Raw genomic sequence first — 20,621 nt, forward strand, 5'->3', positions numbered from 1 at the left:
CAAAGGAATTGTCCGTAGAGCTTCGAGACAGGATTGTGTTGGCACAGATCTGGGGAAGGGTACCAAAACATTTCTGCAGCATTGAAGGTCCCCAAGGACACAGTGGACTCCATCATTCTAAAATGGAAGACTTTTGGAACCACCAAGACTCTTCCTTGAGCTGGTCGCCCACCCAAACTGAGCAATTAGGGGAGAAGGGCCTTGTTCATGGAGGTGACCAAGGACCCGATGGTCACTGTGACAGAGCTCCAGAGTTCCTCTGTGCAGATGGGAAAACCTTCCAGAAGGACAACCATCTCTGCAGCACTTTTTCAAGCCTTTGTGGTAGAGTGGCCAGATGGAAGCCACTCCTCAGTAAAAGGCACATGACATTAAAAGGCAAACTCCTGCTTGGAGTTTGTCAAAAGGCACCTAAAGACCATGGGAAACAAGATTCTCTGGTTTGATGAAACCAATATTGAACTCTTTGGACTGAATGCCAATTGTCACGTCTGGTGGAAACCTGGCACCATCCCTACGGTGAAGCATGGTAGTGGCAGCATCATGCTGTGGGGATGTTTTTCAGCAGCATGGACTAGTCAGGATCGATTGAAAAGATGAACAGAGCAAAGTACAGAGAGATTCCTTGATGAAAACCTGCTCCAGAGTGTTTGGGACCTCAGACTGGGGCGAAGGTTCACCTTCCAACAGGACAACAACCCTAAGCACACAGCCAAGACAACGCAGGAGTGGCATCGGGACAAGTCTCTGAATGTATTTGAGTGGCACGGCCAGAGCCCAGACTTGAACCTGATCGAACATCTCTGGAGAGACCTGAAAATAGCTGTGCAGGGAAGCTCCACATCCAACCTTACGGAGCTTGTGAGGATCTGCAGGGAAGAATGGGTGAAACTCCCCAAATACAGTGTGTAACAGACAGACCTATAAAATGTTTAGGAGGGAAGTTTGGTAGGGTGACCTGATGTGTAATAACTATGAAAATCATTTTGTCAAACCGATTTTGGATCCAGCAACGCAGTTGGCATCAGTTGCTGGGAATGCTTCTCTCTTTCCAATGATCCTGCCGACCACGGATAGGTCTGAGGAGCTATTTGACGTCGGCTGCGACCGGGAGACGCATGGGGCGGCACACAATTGGCCCAGCGTCGTCCTGATTGGCCGGCAGGGATGTCCTTGTCCCTTCGCGTGCTAGCGACTCCCGTGGCAGGCCTGGCACAGTGCACACTGACACGGTCGCCAGGTGTATGGTGTTTCCTCCGACACATTGGTGCGGCTGGCTTCCGGGTTAAGTGGACATTGTGTCAAGAAGCAGTGCGACTTGGTTGGGTTGTGTTTCGTGGGACGCACGTCTCTCGACCTTCGCCTCTCCCGAGTCCGTATGGGAGTTGCAGCAATGAGACAAGACTGTAACTACTAATTAGATACCACAAAATTGGAGAGAAAGGGTAAAAAAAAAACTTGCGGTGGTGACCTGAATGCTGCCCGCGACGCGGTTAGCCATTGTGGCTGGGACGGCGGATTGTCCCGGGTTTGTGGCTTAGTGGCTGCGAGGAGTAACAGCGTAACCTACGTTGCTAGCTACCATGACAAAGACCAAAGCCGGTGGGAGTACCGTTGACACTGGTGTCTCTCTATCAAACATGAAGGATCTTTTAAGCAAACAAAAAGAGACCTACAAGCAGTTGTTACAACAAGAAAATAGCTTGAAGTGTTTTGTCCAGATACTTGTGGATTCTACTAATAAAAGAATGGACGACCTAACCAGAGAGGTCCAGGACCTGAAGAACACTTTGCAGTTCTCCCAGGATCAGCTTGATAAGTTGAAATAGGAGAACAGCAAGATGACAGCAATCTGTAAGTCATTGAGAGAGGACATCAGCTCTGTGTGTGAATCCATGATAACAATGACAGATAAATCAGACTCGAGGGACAATCAAGGCGGTGGTTGTGGATGTCAAACAACGTGGTTGTGGATGTCCACATGAGACCTGAACGGAGTCTGAGGACAAAGTGAGGGAAATGATCTCTGAGAAATTGAAGATGGACCACATGAAGGTTGAGATGGAGTGCGCCCACAGGACTGGGAAACCCACCACGTATATCTTCCTCAACGAGGACTATCCTGAAGCTGTGCACCAGAAGAGGAAAGTACTGATCCCAGCCATGAAAGCTGCCAGAGCGCGTAGAGACATTGCTTACATTTGCTATGACAGGCTCATTATCCACCCTCCTTATGACAGGCTCATTGTTGTTCTTTTGGGGTGTTGCTATAGGCCATCAAGTGCCAACAATCAGTATCTAAATAATACGTGTGAAATGTTTGATAGTGTATGTGATGTATTTGGAGGCGAAAGAAACGAACACCTGTTTAGGCGAGGTGCTGGCTTATTATATCCTGATGGAGACAGCTTGTCTGTCGAAGTGTTGGATATTAGGTTATTAAAGTATTGCATCTGAGTTCTTTGAGTGTGCGGCTCTCCTTTACTTTTTCAAGTGTATGTGATGTAAACAGAGAGGTCTACTTTCTTGGGGACCTGAATATTGGCTGGTTTTCATCAAGCTGTCTGCTCAAGAGGAAGCTTCTTAATTTAACCAGTGCCTGTAGTCTGGTTCAGGTTATTAATCAACCTACCGGGTTGTTTAAAAACACTACAGGAACAAGATCATCCACATATATCGATCACATTTGTACTAATACTGTAGAATGTTGTTCTAAACCTGTATCCATACCCATTGGATGCAGTGATCACAATATGGTGGCTATATCCAGGATTTTGTATTTTTATTTACTTTGGGCAACAGTTGGTCCACTCTGGACTCCAAAGGCAACAAGCCCACCTCCCAGAACTCCTGTACCCCTATGTGGGTCCTAGGGGGGACATTCAGCATATACCCGATAACATTATTTTGCATGACCTGCATTCTCTTTTTCAGCTTTTTTGATAGCCCACTATACCAAGCAAAGCAGGCATAATCAAAATGACACTTAATCAAGGTTGAGACAAGCAGTTTCTTAACTTTTAATGGTAAACTATCTAGTGTTACGGTATAAATATTTCAATTTGTTTGCCATTTTAGTAATAGTTTTTGCAGCAATCAGGCCTCCAGAAAGGGATTGATCTAGGTTCACACCAAGATAAGATACTTGTTTTAGATTCAATCTCCTTGCCTGCATAGTTTACTTTTATCTTGTCAGCGCTAAGCAATCTACATTTTTAAAAATCCAAAATCGATTCAGTTTTTCCCAAAAGTAGTGACAATTTGTTGTCAGACAACTAATCTAACAAAATGCAATTCCTTACTCAGGGTCTCCTCTATGTAAACTGTATCCTTCCCAGATACCAGTATGGCTGAATCAGCTTAAAGCAAAAGTTTGCACTTTACTGTATCTGGCATATCATTAACATATATATAAGAAATAAGAGAGGCCCTAAAATTGATCCCTGCGGTACTCCACAGGATATTTATTTTGCCTCTGACAGAACATCACCAACATTATATACTTGTGTTCTGTTGGTCAGATAAGACCTAAACCAATACACTTCTACATAATTTAGACCCATGCATGTTTCATTAGGAGAATATCATGGTCTACAGTTTCAAAAGCTTTCTGCAAGTCTACCATGACCATACCTGTATAGTTCCCCTTCTCACTTTCCTGCTTAATGTGGTCAAAAAGGTGGAAAAGGCAAGTATCAGTGGAATGGGCTGTTCTGAAGCCAGATTGTAGTTCAAAAATAAGTTTGTGCTCAAGAAGGTATCCCTGAAGTTGGAAAGCCAAAGTTTCAACAGCTGGGCCTAAAACGGTGTATAAGAGATCATACAAAATATTTTGCTGTGACTCTTATGTGGATGATGTTACAAATATTTGTTTGTCTGATGTGATTAATGAGAAGCATCCAGATGTTGCACTTGATGAATTTATGAAGTTGCTTCTTCCAATTATTGATAAACATGTACCTGTTAAGTAAGGTGACTGTTTGGAACTGTTAAGGCTCCATGGATTGATGAGGAATTGAAAAACTCTGTGGTTGAAAGAGATGGGGCAAAAGGAGTGGCTAATGTTGTTATGAGCTTGAGTGAAGACCCAAAAGCGGTTTTAACAGAAAACAGAGTTCTTTAATGAAAATACAGGAATGGCATAAATCCTCTTCCAACGTTGTCAGCGGAACAAAAAGAACGTTAGTATAGTGCAGGATGCTCCTGCCAGGCAGACTCCGACAGGACAGGACAAGGTGGAAGCAAACGAGACGACAGCTTGCTTCTGGCATCAAAAAACACAAACAAGAATCAGACACTGAAAGTAGCAGGAACAGAGAGAGAAATAGAGACCTAATCAGAGGGGGAAGAGAGAACAGGTGGGGAAGAGTGAAAGAGCTAGTTAGGGCAGATGTAGAACAGCTGAGGAATGAGAGACAGAGAAGGTAACCTAAAAAGACCAGCAGAGAGAGAGAATGAAGAGAAAGGACAGGAACAGACATAAGACATGACAGTACCCCCCCCCCACTCACCGAGCGCCTCCTGGCGCACTCGAGGAGGAAACCTGGCGGCAACGGAGGAAATCATCGATCAGCGAACGGTCCAGCACGTCCCGAGAGGGAACCCAACTCCTCTCCTCAGGACCGTACCCCTCCCAATCCACTACTGATGACCACGGCCCCGAGGGCGCATGTCCAAAATCTTACGAACCCTGTAGATGGGTGCGCCCTCGACAAGGATGGGGGGGGGGAGGGACGAGCGGGGCGCGAAGAACGGGCTTAACACAGGAGACATGGAAGACCGGGTGAACGCGACGAAGATAGCGCGGGAGAAGAAGTCGCACTGCGACAGGATTAATGACCTGGGAAATACGGAACGGACCAATGAACCGCGGGGCCAACTTGCGAGAAGCTGTCTTAAGGGGAAGGTTCTGAGTGGAGAGCCATACTCTCTGACCGCAACAATATCTAGGACTCTTGGTCCTACGCTTATTAGCGGCCCTCACAGTCTGCGCCCTATTACGGCAAAGTGCCGACCTGACCCCCTTCCAGGTGCGCTCGCAACGCTGGACAAAAGCCTGAGCGGAGGGGACGCAGGACTCGGCGAGCTGAGATGAGAACAGCGGAGGCTGGTACCCGAGGCTACACTGAAAAGGGGATAGACCGGTAGCAGACGAGGGAAGCGAGTTGTGGGCGTACTCTGCCCAGGGGAGCTGTTCTGACCAAGACGCAGGGTTACGAAAAGAAAGACTGCGTAAAATGCGACCAACAGTCTGATTGGCCCGTTCGGCTTGACCGTTAGACTGGGGATGAAAGCCGGACGAGAGACTGACGGAAGCCCCAATCAAACGGCAAAACTCCCTCCAAAATTGAGACGTGAACTGCGGACCTCTGTCGGAAACGACGTCAGACGGAAGGCCATGAATTCGGAAAACATTCTCGATAATGATCTGAGCCGTCTCCTTAGCAGAAGGGAGCTTATCGAGAGGAATGAAATGAGCCGCCTTAGAGAATCTATCGACAACCGTAAGAATAACTGTCTTCCCCGCTGATGAAGGCAGTCCGGTGATAAAATCTAAAGCGATGTGAGACCACGGTCGAGAGGGAATGGGAAGCGGTCTGAGACGGCCGGCAGGAGGAGAGTTCCCAGATTTAGTCTGCGCGCAGACCGAACAAGCGGCGACAAATCGACGCGCGTCACGTTCCCGAGTGGGCCACCAGAAACGCTGGCGAATGGAAGCGAGCGTACCCGAACGCCGGGGTGGCCGGCTAACTTGGCAGAGTGGGCCCACTGAAGAACGGCCGGACGAGTAGGAACGGGAACGAACAGAAGGTTCCTAGGACAAGCTCGCGGCGACGGAGTGTGAGCGAGTGCTTGCTTTACCTGCCTCTCAATTCCCCAGACAGTCAACCCGACAACACGCCCCTCAGGGAGAATCCCATCGGGGTCGGTGGAGACCTCAGAAGAACTGAAGAGACGAGATAAAGCATCAGGTTTGGTGTTTTTTGAGCCCGGACGATAAGAAATAACAAACTCGAAACGAGCGAAAAACAGAGCCCAACGAGCCTGACGCGCATTAAGTCGTTTGGCTGAACGGATGTACTCAAGGTTCCTATGGTCAGTCCAAACGACAAAAGGAACGGTCGCCCCCTCCAACCACTGTCGCCATTCGCCTAGGGCTAAGCGGATGGCGAGCAGTTCGCGATTACCAACATCATAGTTACGTTCTGACGGCGATAAGCGATGAGAGAAAAACGCGCAAGGATGGACCTTGCCGTCAGAGAGAGAGCGCTGAGAAAGAATGGCTCCCACGCCCACCTCTGACGCGTCAACCTCAACAACAAACTGTCTAGAGATGTCAGGTGTAACAAGAATAGGTGCGGATGTAAAACGATTCTTAAGAAGATCAAAAGCTCCCTGGGCGGAAACGGACCACTTAAAGCACGTCTTAACAGAAGTAAGGGCTGTGAGAGGAGCTGCCACCTGACCGAAATTACGGATGAAACGACGGTAGAAATTAGCGAAGCCCAGAAAGCGCTGCAGCTCGACGCGTGACTTAGGAACGGGCCAATCAATGACAGCCTGGACCTTAGCGGGATCCATCTTAATGCCCTCAGCGGAAATAACGGAACCGAGAAAAGGGACAGAGGCGGCATGAAAAGTGCACTTCTCAGCCTTCACATAAAGACAGTTCTCCAAAAGGCGCTGGAGGACGCGTCGCACGTGCTGAACATGAATCGAGAGAGACGGTGAAAAAAATCAGGATATCGTCCATGTAAACGAAAACAAAAATGTTCAGCATGTCTCTCAGGACGTCGTTAACTAGTGCCTGAAAGACAGCTGGAGCGTTAACGAGGCCGAAAGGAAGAACCCGGTATTCAAAGTGCCCTAACGGAGTGTTAAACGCCGTCTTCCACTCGTCCCCCTCCCTGATGCGCACGAGATGGTAGGCGTTACGAAGGTCCAATTTGGTGAAAAACCTGGCTCCCTGCAGGATCTCGAAGGCTGAAGACATAAGAGGAAGCGGATAACGATTCTTAACTGTTATGTCATTCAGCCCTCGATAATCCACGCATGGGCGCAGGGACCCGTCCTTCTTCTGAACAAAAAAAACCCCGCTCCGGCGGGGGAGGAGGAGGAGACTATGGTACCGGCGTCGAGCGAAACCGACAAATAATCCTCGAGAGCCTTACGTTCGGGAGCCGACAGAGAGTATAATCTACCCCGGGGGGAGTAGTTCCCGGAAGGAGATCAATACTACAGTCATACGACCGGTGTGGAGGGAGAGAAGTGGCCTTGGAACGACTGAACACCGTGCGCAGATCGTGATACTCCTCCGGCACCCCTGTCAAATCGCCAGGCTCCTCCTGTGAAGAAGAGACAGAGGAAACAGGAGGGATAGCAGACATTAAACAGGTTACATGACAAGAAACATTCCAGGATAGGATAGTGTTACTAGACCAATTAATAGAAGGGTTATGGCGCACTAGCCAGGGATGACCCAAAACAACAGGTGTAAAAGGTGAACGAAAAATTAAAAAAGAAATGGTTTCGCTATGATTACCAGAGACAGTGAGGGTTAAAGGCAGCGTCTCACGCTGAATCTTGGGGAGAGAACTACCATCTAAAGCGAACAAGGCCCTGGGCTCCCCTAACTGTCTGAGAGGAATGTCATGTTCCCGAGCCCAGGTCTCGTCCATAAAACAGCCCTCCACCCCAGAGTCTATCAAGGCACTGCAGGAAGCAGATGAACCGGGCCAGCGGAGATGGACCGGAAAGGTAGTGCGTGATCCAGAAGGAGAGGCCTGAGTAGTTGCGCTCACCAGTAGCCCTCCTCTTACTGATGAGCTCTGGCTTTTACTGGACATGAGGTGACAAAATGACCAGCGGAGCCGCAGTAGAGACAGAGGCGATTGGTGATTCTCCGTTCCCTCTCCTTGGCCGAGATGCGAATACCCCCAGCTGCATAGGCTCAGCATCCGAGCCGGCGGAGGAGGGTGGCAGTGATGCGGCAGGTGGCAGTGATGTGGAGAGGGGAGCAACGGAGAACGTGAGCTCCTTTCCACGAGCTCGGCGACGAAGATCAAACCGTCGCTCTATGCGAATAGCGAGAGCTATTAAGGAGTCCAGACTGGAAGGAACCTCCCGGGAGAGGATCTCATCCTTAACCTCGACGTGGAGACCCTCCAGAAAACGAGCGAGCAAAGCCGGCTCGTTCCAGTCACTAGAGGCAGCGAGAGTGCGAAACTCAATAGAATAATCCGTTATGGATCTATTCCCCTGACATAGGGAAGACAGGGCCCTGGAAGCCTCCTCGCCAAAAACAGAACGGTCAAAAACCCGTATCATCTCCTCCTTAAAGTCCTGATACTGGTTAATACACTCAGCCCTCGCCTCCCAGACTGCCGTGCCCCACTCACGCGCCCGTCCGGTAAGGAGAGAAATGACGTAGGCGATGCGGGCTGCGCTCCTGGAGTAAGTGTTGGGCTGGAGAGAGAACACCACATCACACTGAGTGAGGAATGAGCGGCACTCAGTGGGCTCCCCAGAGTAACACGGCGGGTTGTTGATCCTGGGCTCCGGAGACTCGGAAACCCTGGAAGTGGGCGGTGGATCGAGGTGGAGTTGGTGAACCCGTCTTGTGAGGTCGGAGACTTGGACGGCCAGGGTCTCAACGGCATGTTGAGCAGCAGACAATTCCTCCTCGTGTCTGCCTAGCATCGCTCCCTGGATCTCGACGGCGGAGTGAAAAGGGTCCGGAGCCGCTGTGTCCATTCTTGGTCTGATTCTTCTGTTATGAGCTTGAGTGAAGACCCAAAAGTGGTTTTAACAGAAAACAGAGTTCTTTAATGAAAATACAGGAATGGCATAAATCCTCTTCCAACGTTGTCAGCGGAACAAAAAGAACGTTAGTATAGTGCAGGATGCTCCTGCCAGGCAGACTCCGACAGGACAGGACAAGGTGGAAGCAAACGAGACGACAGCTTGCTTCTGGCATCAAAAAACACAAACAAGAATCAGACACTGAAAGTAGCAGGAACAGAGAGAGAAATAGAGACCTAATCAGAGGGGGAAGAGAGAACAGGTGGGGAAGAGTGAAAGAGCTAGTTAGGGCAGATGTAGAACAGCTGAGGAATGAGAGACAGAGAAGGTAACCTAAAAAGACCAGCAGAGAGAGAGAATGAAGAGAAAGGACAGGAACAGACATAACAAGACATGACAAATGTGTCTGGCTGCACATCTGACTGGCTTACTTAAAATGAAATTATGGGCAGGAAGACAAATTCAACTCCATCTTTCATCGAATCAGATGGCTTATTCATCATAAAACCCTTTGATGTTGCAAATTATTTTAATTATTATTTAATTGGCAAAGTGGGCAAACAGGAAATGCCAACAACTAACAATGAGCAATTTTATTCATGCATAAAAAAATGAATAATGAAAGAAAAGCATTGCAAGTTTGAATTTTATAAAGTTTGTGTGGGAGAGTTGGATTTTTTGTTGTTGTTATTGATCAATAATGACAAACCTACTGGCATTGAAAACTTAGATGGAAAGCTACTGAGGATGGTAGCTGACTCTATAGCCACTCCTATCTGTCATATTTTTAATCTGAGCCTAGAGGAATGTCTTTGTCCTCAGGCCTATAGAGAAGGGCACTCAACATGTCCTGCACTGACACAAATGACTGATAACGGTTTGAATGATAATTGATAATGATAATTGATAAATGATAATTTGATAATAAGATTGTGGGAGCTGTACTGTTAGATTTCAGTGCAGCCTGTGATATTATTTATCATAACCTATTGAAAAAAGAAATCTTGAAAAGGCTTCTCAACCTCTCCCATATTGTGGATTCAGAGCTATCTATGTAATATGAAGCCAAGTGTCACGTTCTGACCATCGTTCGTGTGTGTTTTCCTTGTTTTAGTATTCGTCAGGACGTGAGCTGGGTGGGCATTCTATGTTGTGTGTCTGGTTTGTCTATTTCTATGTTTGGCCTGATATGGTTCTCAATCAGAGGCAGGTGTTATTCATTGTCTCTGATTGGGAACCATATTTAGGTAGCCTGTTTTGTGTTGGGTTTTGTGGGTGATTGTTCCTGTCTTTGTGTTTGTGGCACCAGATAGGACTGTTTTGGTTTTTTCCACGTTTCTTGTTTTGTAGATTGTTGTACATTCATCTTTATTAAAGATGTGCAAAACTAACCACGCTGCATTTTGGTCCGCCTCTCTTTCCCCAGAAGAATACCGTTACACCATAGTTTTCTTTAATGGAAGCTTCTCTAATGTCAAACATGTAAAGTGTGCTGTACTGCAGGGCAGCTCTCTTGGCCCTCTAGTATTTTCTATTTTTATCAATGACCTGCCACTGGCATAAAGCAAAGCATGTGTGTCCATGGATGCTGATGATTTAACCATATACGCATCAGCAACCACAGCTAATGAAGTCATTGAAACCCTTAACAAAGAGTTGCAGTCTGTTTTGGCCTGAACATCTCTAAAACTAAGAGTATTGTATTTGGTACAAACCATTCCTTAAGTTCTAGACATCAGCTGAATCTGGTAATGAATGGTGTGGCTGTTGAACAAGTTGAGGAGACTCAATTACTTGGTGTTACCTTAGATTGTAAACTGTCATGGTCAAAACATATAGATTCAATGGTTGTAAAGATGGGGAGAGGTCTGTTTGAAATAAAGAGATGCTCTGCTTTTTTGACACCACACTCCAAAAAGCAAGTTCGGCAGGCTCTAGTTTTGTCTAATCTTGATTATTGTCCAGTCATGTGGTCCAGTCCTGCAAGGAAAGACCTAGTTGAGCTGCAGCTGGCCCAGAACAGAGTGGCCCGTTTTGCTCTTCATTGTAATCAGAGGACTGATATACTGTAAATACTATGCTGCCAGTTTTTCTTGACTAAGAGTTGAGGAGAGACTGACTGCATCACTTCTTTTTATAAGAAACATTAATGTGTTGAAAATCCCAAATTGTTTGCATAGTCAACTTACACACAGCTCTGACACACACACTTATCCCACCAGACATGCCGCTAGGGTCTTTTCACAGTCCCCAAATCCAGAACAAATTTAAGAAAGCATACAGTATTATATAGAGCCCTTATTGCATGGAACTTCCTTCCATCTCATATTGCTCAAATAAACAGCAAACCTGATTTCAAAAAACAGATAAAACAACACCTCACGGCACAACGCCTCTCCCCTATTTGACCTACATAGTTTGTGTGTATGCATTGATATGTAAGCTTCGTGTGCCTTTTAAAAAATGTATGTATTGTCATTGAACTGTTCTTGTCTATTGATGTTCTGGATTCTGATTATGTTTCATGTTCTGTGTGGACCCCAGGAAGAGTAGCTGCTGATTTGCAACAGCTGATGGGGATCCTAATAAAATGCCAAAAAATACCAAACCCACAAGTGTGAATTTGATTCTAGAGGGGGGATAATAAATATACTAATAATGTGGCTAGGGTGTAGGGGCAGACTTATGTAATCTTGTCTTCAGGATATTTGATCTATTTTCTTTATTTAGTCTGATCAGTGAACCAGTTCTCATTTTCCCAGTGTAATCACATATTTGAAATCTGATATACCTACTTTGATAATTAATTATATGAGGCTTTGTATTTTTGCTGCCATTCATGGGCAGTGTTGAATAAGTCATACAAATAAGCGTTGGATATTAAATGCTCCAGGAATCAAATATAGTTTGTTTTTTTAGTATTGTGCACATGCAAGGCAGAGATGATAGGGGGACTCGCATCTCATAAACACATATTTAGTCTATGTAGAGTAAGATGATGTCAAGGATCTTCAACTAGTAGACATAAACTACCTGAATATTGATATTCATTCTATTTGTCTTGAAGGTTGGGTGATTTAGAGAAATGAACATTTTCAAACACCCGGCACTTGGGAAATGTTTGTCCTTCCTTTTAAAGCAGCCTATGGACAAGGAGACTGCGATCTATGATTTGGTTGCTTTCTGTCATCCAGCCATTAATATTAACATGTCCTGTGCAGAGCCTTGGTGTAGTGGTAACACTCCTGACACCTGTCACATACATGTTTCCACCTGACAACAGGGATCACTCCCTGCTTCCAACCTCCCCACTGTTTCTACCATTTGCCTGCCTCACTATTTCATTTCATTTTGGTCTGAATAAAGTGTCAAACCACCTTAAAAAAATATGTTCACCAAAATATTAGCATACTTTCAATTTCATCGCCCAAATCTCTTAAGGTAATAAAGTTGTCAAATTCTGAGTTCATTTAATTTTCTAAGCATCCTGAATACACCTGACCTGTTTATTTTCTTTCTTCTTTTTTACCCTATCTAGGCCTAAGCCATTTCAAAATACATATAATTACAGGAAATTAGCTTTAAAAGTAAACATTTTCCTGTGGGAGGACCCCAATGCCCCATCAAAGGTTGTGCCAGGGGGTAATGAAATTCACATAGCAAATCTCACTCTATGCATTCTTCAAAATTTGGTAGCCCTGATGTCATGTGTAAAAAAAAATGTTTGTAGTTTTTCTACTAAACCTCCCTTGCACTGCACTGCATTGTAGCACCTTTTGCATAGTTGTTTCGGTGAGCTGGCCCTCATCTGCTCTGATAGCAAATTATTCCCATAGTTCGCTTCTGGAGCCAGTTTTGTCAAGCTGTGGGCGTAGAGATATTTTCGTTATAAGCTATGCTGTTGGCATTCTCTCTCTCCTCTGTGCTTGCTCCCCAAAAGTGTCTTGCGCTGTGTCAGCTGCATGCGCAAGTAGCCTGACTATCTTACTACTGCCTCCTTAAAAATATTCAGACAAATTACGAGACAGTCTCGATCCTCTCAATCTGTATGGCGTGAGACACATTTGACAGAAGTACCTAAAGTAACAAGAATGATTGTACTCCTATCGAAAAAGTACCGAAATTTCGGTATACTGTGCAACACTACCCTACATAGTGCACTACTTTTAACCCAAGCCTTACTATGGCCTATAGGGCTTTGGTCAAAACTAGTGCACTATAAAGGGAATAGGGTGCAATTTGGGACGTAGACTATGGGTTTCTGTGTGTTCTTATAGTTGGCTATAGATGTCATTCTATTCCCCAGACTCCACAGCTTATTTTCATTCCTTGCTGTACAGTGTTACAGTATCTGTCCTGTTGCTGATGAAATCTCCTGTTGTGTTTTTTTCAGCTCCTGGAAGGCCGCTTCATGTCCCCGGTCAGCCATGAAGTCAACGACCTTATCTTTCAGCCTTGCGGGGTGAGTCTGTCTTAAACACTGTTATTTGTGTCAGAGTCACTGGCCTGTCTCTACAGGCTGATTGCACCGCAGCACCAACTTTTTAACGACCTCCCTCTAATAATAAGACAGCGGGGTAGGACTCGGCCCTCAGGTCTCTGGAGAAATGTATTTGTCAGGCTCACTCTGTGTCAAAGTCACCTCTCCGTGTCCTCCTGTCATTGTGAAGGAAGGGAGGGATGCCCAAACCTGCACTCTGACAGTCAACAGGTCCAGTATCTGTGTGGAACAGCCACTGTCTACACAATAAAAGGTGGAAGATAGATACACCATCTCTGCTTTGTGTTGGAGGGAAATATCCATCTCTGCCGGGCACCACTGTAACGATGTTATGATGATGTTATTATTACAGCAGCGGTCCCGGGGAAGATTACCCTTATCTGGGGCAATAATCCTGGTCTTCGATCATCTCCCTCCCTCAAAGAGACACCGTATCCCCTATTTGGATTGTTTGAAGAGGATGTGTTTTTCTCTGGGGTGGCAGGTAGCCTAGCGGCTTAGAGTGTTGGGCCAGTAACCGAAAGGTTGCTGGTTTGAATCGCTGAGCCGACTAAGTGAAATTATGTCAATGTGCCCTTGAGCTAGGCACTTAAGCCTAATTTCTCCTTTAAGTTTCTCTGGATTAGAGTCTCTGCTAAACCAGGTTTTGCCAAACTCGGTCCTGGGGCCCCCCCTGGGTGCACATTTATTTTTTGCCGTAGCACTACTCTGTTGATTTTCAAATAATCAAAGCTTGATGATGAGTTGGTTATTTAAATCAGCTGTGTAGGGTAAAGACCAACACCCAGGGGGGCCCCATGACCGAGTTGGGAAACTCTGTGCTAAATGACTCAAATGGAAATGGAATACAACATGGCTCTGTACATAGTAAATTAATTAGCACAACATCATCACCTCAAGCACATGACAGCTGGTGTCTTCACAGCGTAATGGAATTGATGGAATTCAGAGAGAGATGTGATGGCGATAAGTAGAGGTGGCGTGCAGCCGTGCACACCTGCAGGCACTCAGAATAATGGGGCGCATGGAGGCAGAGTATTTTACATATAAATTGTTGACTCAGCATCTTATCTCTGATGATGCACATTGTGTGTCAACCCCATCTCTTCCAAATCCTGATGAAGTACTACCTTCAGGAATTCTCTAGTTTGGTGCCACAGGTGTTCGACATCATTTTCATAAAAAATATACAACACTCAGTCTGTTCTTTAGTCAGCTGCTACGGTAGGTGTCAAACAAACTATCAAACCGTGTCTATGTATTTAACTACCTCCTCTCTGGTGTTGGGTGCTATTTTTCTCTGACCTCAGGAAAGTTTATGTTCTCTTCTCTCGGGGGTTCTCATTTATTTGCTATCGGGAGCCTTGTCTTCTTTATGACGGTGTGTTACAATATTGATATCCCTGGTCCAGCTGCAAATCATAGGGTAGCAACAGCAATGTCTTTGATAGTCACTTAAATTAAACAGCATGATCATTACAAAGGTGCGTGTTGTGCTGTGGACAATAAAATGCCACTCTAAAATGTGCAGTTTTGTCCCACAATACAATGCCACAAAAGGGGGGCGGGGGGCCTGGCTCCGAAGTGGGTGGGCCTTTGCCCTCCCAGGCCCACCCATGGCTGCACCCCTGCTCAGTCATGTGAAATCCATAGATTATGGCCTAATTTATTTATTTAAATTGACTGATTTCCTTCTATGAATTGTAACTCAGTAAAATCTTTGAAATTGTATCATGTTTGTATCACATTTATATTTTTGTTCAGTATTGAAGGGAAGTAAAATGACCTAGAACCAATCCCCAACTACAAAATTATATAGAACCTATTCCCAACTAGGAAATTATATAGAACCTCTCCCCAACAAGGAAATGAGGGTAGATTTGGACTCAAGCTAAAAATCAAACCTGTTTGCCAATATCCCTTGAGCTGAATGTGCCTTTAATCAGTTGTCACACAATCACAGGTGAAATGTGGTAAATGGATAATAGAGAAATATTTGTGCCGTAGGGAGAGCTAGTCCAGCCCTGCACCTGCTAGAAGAGCAGCTTTTCAAATCATGTTGTCATACAGTCCAGTTTAAGCCTGATGAAACACTTCCCTATGGGCAAAACAATGGCCATGGCATTGTCTTATTATCCAAGTTGTCAGATTAGATTGCCACTCAAGTGACCGTGCATCAAGGAATCAAGTTTGCCCACAAGATAACAGCGTCAGCCATTTTTAAGTCGGTCCATTTTGTCTGAAAGCAGCAGCAGTCTGAGATCACCCACCTGGGATTCATTCAGCTTTCCCCCAGCCTTTACAGCACGCTCTGTCTGAATCCTCCTCTCTGTAAAAAGGTTTTGGTTTCGCATCGCTCTTTCATTTCAGATTTTATAATGGAGGATATGAAAATCTCAGTACCTATCAGTTAGTGGGAGGCAGTCTCCTGGGTGTGCTGGGCTGGGAATGAGATTAGGCTGCAAACTAGAGGTTTGGAGGGGTGGCAGCAGCCCCACACTGCACCGGGAACACAAATGCAGATTTGCTGGCTCTCTGATGTGAACAGGCATCTCTTTCAGGGGAACTAATTGATGTGTCATTTACGTTATTATCACAGAGGTAATTTCCTGTTCTCCCATTATAGCCGGTCACAGTGGGTGCTCCAAAATGGCACCCTATTTCCTTTATAGTGCACTACTTTTGACCAGAGTCCATAGGGCTCTGGTCAAAAGTAGTGCACTATATGGTGAATAATAGAGTGCAATTTGTGACACAACCACTGTGTTTGCCTTATTTCCGCTTTGGTCCTGCCCCCTCGTGTGTTCCCTATATTTTGACAGTTCCGGCTTGGGAATCTTTCAGTTTTCTCAAAGCCATTTTGTGGTTGGCTTTGGAGCGTAAGCTCCACTTTAGGTGTAAAGGAGGGCTGTGTGGAAAATATTGATTCCATTCCATTTTCGGTGATCATAATTTTGCTGTTGCTTTAAAGCTAGGAAGACTGTACAGGTATTTGCCAAAATGAAGGCAGGTAGCCAAATGGTTAGAGCATTGGGCCAGTAACCGAAAGGTTGCTGGATCGAATCCCAAAGCTGACAAGGTAAAAATCTGTCATTCTGCCCCTGAACATTGTTCCCCCGGTAGGCCGTCATTGTAAATAAGAATTTGTTCTTAACTGACTTGCCTAGTTGAATACATGTTGAAAAGAAAACAAAGAGAGGGAGACTAACTAGATAACCAGCCAAACCACACCTATTTTTATTTGCCATCTCGCTAGTTAACTATTTAGCTATTAGCATGCATTCATTTCATTGTCATGTACTAAAATATCTTTCCACCGCCACTCGTGTGTTACTGCAAATGGCAAACACGCATTTGATTTGGGTGCACAGTTGATGAAACTAATGCTGCATATTCCAGTTTTAAAAAAGTGCTCAAAATTGGCTAGAATTCTCCTCTATTCAATACTGGCCATGTAATTCTGAGAAAGTAAAGAAATATTCTTAGACTACCCAATTGTCAAGTAACTCCTATGCTGTCAAGGTCACCCCTGAACACTGAATATTTTAACCTTACAAATAGATAAACATCTTAGTTCGCTACCTCGCCCTCCTTAGCCATTTGATCCCTGGCTCATTGAATAAGGGATTTTTTTTTTAAGACAAAAGTATTTGTTTGTAATTGTAATGTTGCAGGGTGGCCAACCATTCCTGGAATCCTCCAGGAGAGATACTGGGTGTTCAGGCTTTTGCTCCAGCCCTGCACGAACATACCACATAAAAATAAAAATAAAAGTTTTTAAATCGGTTACTCAACACGACCTTGATAAACTGTGTTTGAGCAGGGTTGTATCAAAAGCCTGTAGCTCAGTAGCTCTCCAGATGGAGGGTTGATGGACCACATGTTTCATACAGTAGCCTAGTGCAGTATTTTACTTTGTGGGGGCTTAAGAGTCTTGCTCAAGGGCACAATGGCCAGACATATAATACATGGGATCAGAGACCAGCAGCCGTCCATTGTCAATACCAGTGATAATAACGTTGGGTTATTTTGTGAAATTGTTCCTTGTATCATGCAACACATTTTTCAGTCACCTTTTTGGCCCATGGTCTTAGCACATTTTTTTGTGGGGGGGACAAGTAAGAAATCAGTCCTACTTGTCCGTAAGATAAGTGGATGAAAAAGTTCATGTCAAGCCCTGCTTGTAGACTGTACATTGTACAGTACAAAAACATCTCTAGCCAAACATAACAGTCTCTTGCTAGGTGCACAGTTGAATTATAGGGCAACTACAGCTTCCCCAACGTTTTCGGGGGATTGTTCCCAGACTTCAAAAGTGGTCTCCTGATGTGGTTTAATAAGCGGTGGACTTAGAACATCATCTATTTGTAGTCTTCTATTTGTAGAAAACCTGAAAAATATAGGGGAAACCTGGAAAAACTAAACTGGGAATTTTTTTCAACCAAAAGACAAAACTGATTTTATAGGGCTCTGTTGAGAGAACAACTACTTGACCAACGTTGGTTCGATTATTTGAATTCCATTTTGTTCAGAGTTTTTTCTGTGAGCTCAATGTGCACATTGCACAGTTTCTCTAGAGATAAATCAGATCCAGACTGAACTGTGCAATGTAGTTACCAAAAGGCCAATATTCTACATAGTTTAGCGCATAAAATGTGGTAATTAACTACAATGACCATAATCTATTGCATAATACTTGTCCGGTCTGTTTATTTAAAACTGCTAAGGAAGAGGCAGAAGAATGCACAATCTTGAGGGGATATAGAGAGCAGCTGTTGTTTCGCCAGGTATCTCTACCTGAAAATACATTATCTAAGTGATTGATAGTTGGTATTCAGCAGTCATAAAAGTATGCCTTATTTACTTTGAAGAACTACTAAATAGTGATTCTGTCAGACAGCATAGGCAGCAGCTCTATAGAGATGAGATGGTGACTTGGAATGAAATGATAGTCATCAAATAAAATGAATGTGATGTACACAACAACTGAAATATTTGATTAAAGTAAAGTAATGTGAATAAATGGTGGTTGATAAGTGATAAGCCGCAATGGACCGTCACTACCATCATGGGACTATTATTCATTGTTTTATTCTGTGACTCCATTATTTCTTTTTTCTATAATCTTACTGAGCCAACTTCAAAAAGCACTAATCACTCAGCACGAGCCCTTGGGCACAACATGTTCCACAATGAATATGTTTGACAGCCATCATTTGAATTTTCATTTGTAGAAATAGCCTAGCCCTGCCTGGCTCCCCCACAATAAGCCTCTGTCTGCATAGTCAATTGATGCAACCTAGCAGAGGGTCAGAGTGCCCTCTATGACTAAAGTCCAGTTCTATTGAGAGTCTCATTAATATTTTCAGGGTACCTGATGGGTTCTCAGCACTGAATGAGAGGAGGATTGGATACACACTGGCCTTTTCCGAGGTTTGGATGCTTATGTGGTGGTCTGATGTGCGACCCAACCTGGCCGAGTTGCCTGCATAATGAGACTGAATGACCTTCTTCCCTGCTCAAACCAACAGTGAAGTTCACATTCAAACATTCCATTAAAGAAGTACTCTTTGTAGTTTGTGTTGATAAGCCTTCAGTGAACAGCCTGCCGTGATTGCTTTTCATCATGTGTGAATTGAACTGTCAGTGTGCTTTGAAGCTGTGGGCAGTGTGAAAATGTTTAAGACAAGTACAGGACAACAGACAGACAGCTGTCTATACCATCCATCTTGTCAGCCGGTCTCTACATTTCTGTAGGTCAATGTACTTCATTCTCACAGTTAAATTGAACATTTTACTTATATCACATCGCTGCATGAAATAAATTACTTTTCTAATTCAGACTCATGTGTTACTACATCAAGGCCTCTCTGCTCACTGAGAGATGTGTGAAATGTCCTGCAGAGAGAGATGTGTTAAATGTCCTGCAGAGAGAGATGTGTTAAATGTCCTGCAGAGAGAGATGTGTTAAATGTCCTGCAGAGAGAGATGTGTTAAATGTCCTGCAGAGAGAGATGTGTTAAATGTCCTGCAGAGAGAGATGTGTTAAATGTCCTGCAGAGAGAGCTTAAGGATTGGACCCTTTTTTTACATTTTCGCCTAAAATGACATACCAAATCTAACTGCCTGTAGTTCAGGACCTGAAGCAAGGATATGTATGTTCTTGATACAATTTGAAAGGAAATACTTTGAAGTTTGTGGAAATGTGAAATGAATGTAGAAGAATTAGATCTGGGAAATTATAATACAAAGAAAAAAACATTATTTTTAAAAATTGTATTCTGTAATCTTTGAAATGCAAGAGAAAGGCCATAATGTACTATTCCAGGTTAAGCACAATTTAGATTTTGGCCACTAGATGGTGGCAGTGTATGTGCAAAGTTTTAGACTAATTCAATGAACCATTGTATTTCTACTCAAAATGTTGTATCAAGACTGCCCAAATGTGCCTAATTGGTTTATTCATATATTTTCAAGTTCATAACTGTGCACTCTACTCAAACAATAGCATGGTATTCGTTCACTGTAATAGCTACTGTAAATTGGACAGTGCAGTTAGATGAACTTTCTGCCCATATCAGATATGTCTATGTCCTTGGAAATCTTCTTGTTACTTACAACCTCATGCTAATCACGTTAGCACAACCATCATGCGTGGGACGCACCGATCCCGTAGAGGTTAAATGTCTTGCAGAGAGATGTTATATGTCCTGCAGAGAGATGTTATATGTCCTGCAGAGAGATGTTATATGTCCTGCAGAGAGATGTTATATGTCCTGCAGAGAGATGTTATATGTCCTTCAGAGAGATGTTATATGTCCTGCAGAGAGATGTTATATGTCCTGCAGAGAGATGTTATATGTCCTGCAGAGAGATAGGTGTTATATGTATTGCAGAGAGCTGGCCACATGCCCAGGGAGGGCGCAGGGTGTGTGTCCCAAATGGCACCCTGTTCCCTCTATAGTGTACTATCCTTTGGGCCCTGGTCAAAAGTAGTGCTCTTTAAAAGGAATAGGGTGCCATTTGGCATGCAGCCAGGGTGTGTTCAACCATGGAGCTCCTCTGTTTATCCTATCACCACTATTTGCCCTCCAGCTGAACCATCAGCACCATCAGTGGGTGTGCATCAATAGTCTCCTCTCTGTACTGGTGACAGGGAGAGCCACAACCCCTGTTATTCTCTCCCTCTTATCTGTGTCGCCACCAGCAAGGATGTGTCCATCCATCCATTGTGTAAATGGGGGATTGTGATTGTATTCCTTCTATTTTTAGGCCTGTCCCTGTCTGACCAGGCTATTCATTAAATGGAGCTTTCCAA

General features: G+C 44.5%; 1 pseudogene; it reads left to right on the forward strand.

The window, feature by feature from the left end:
- The window catches only part of LOC135505639 (mRNA-capping enzyme-like), an 87,267-nt pseudogene that overhangs the window by 40,947 nt on the left and 25,699 nt on the right, over nt 1-20,621 (forward strand).

Source organism: Oncorhynchus masou, chromosome 19 (assembly GCF_036934945.1).
Source record: "Oncorhynchus masou masou isolate Uvic2021 chromosome 19, UVic_Omas_1.1, whole genome shotgun sequence".
NCBI classification, from domain to species: Eukaryota; Metazoa; Chordata; class Actinopteri; order Salmoniformes; family Salmonidae; genus Oncorhynchus; species Oncorhynchus masou.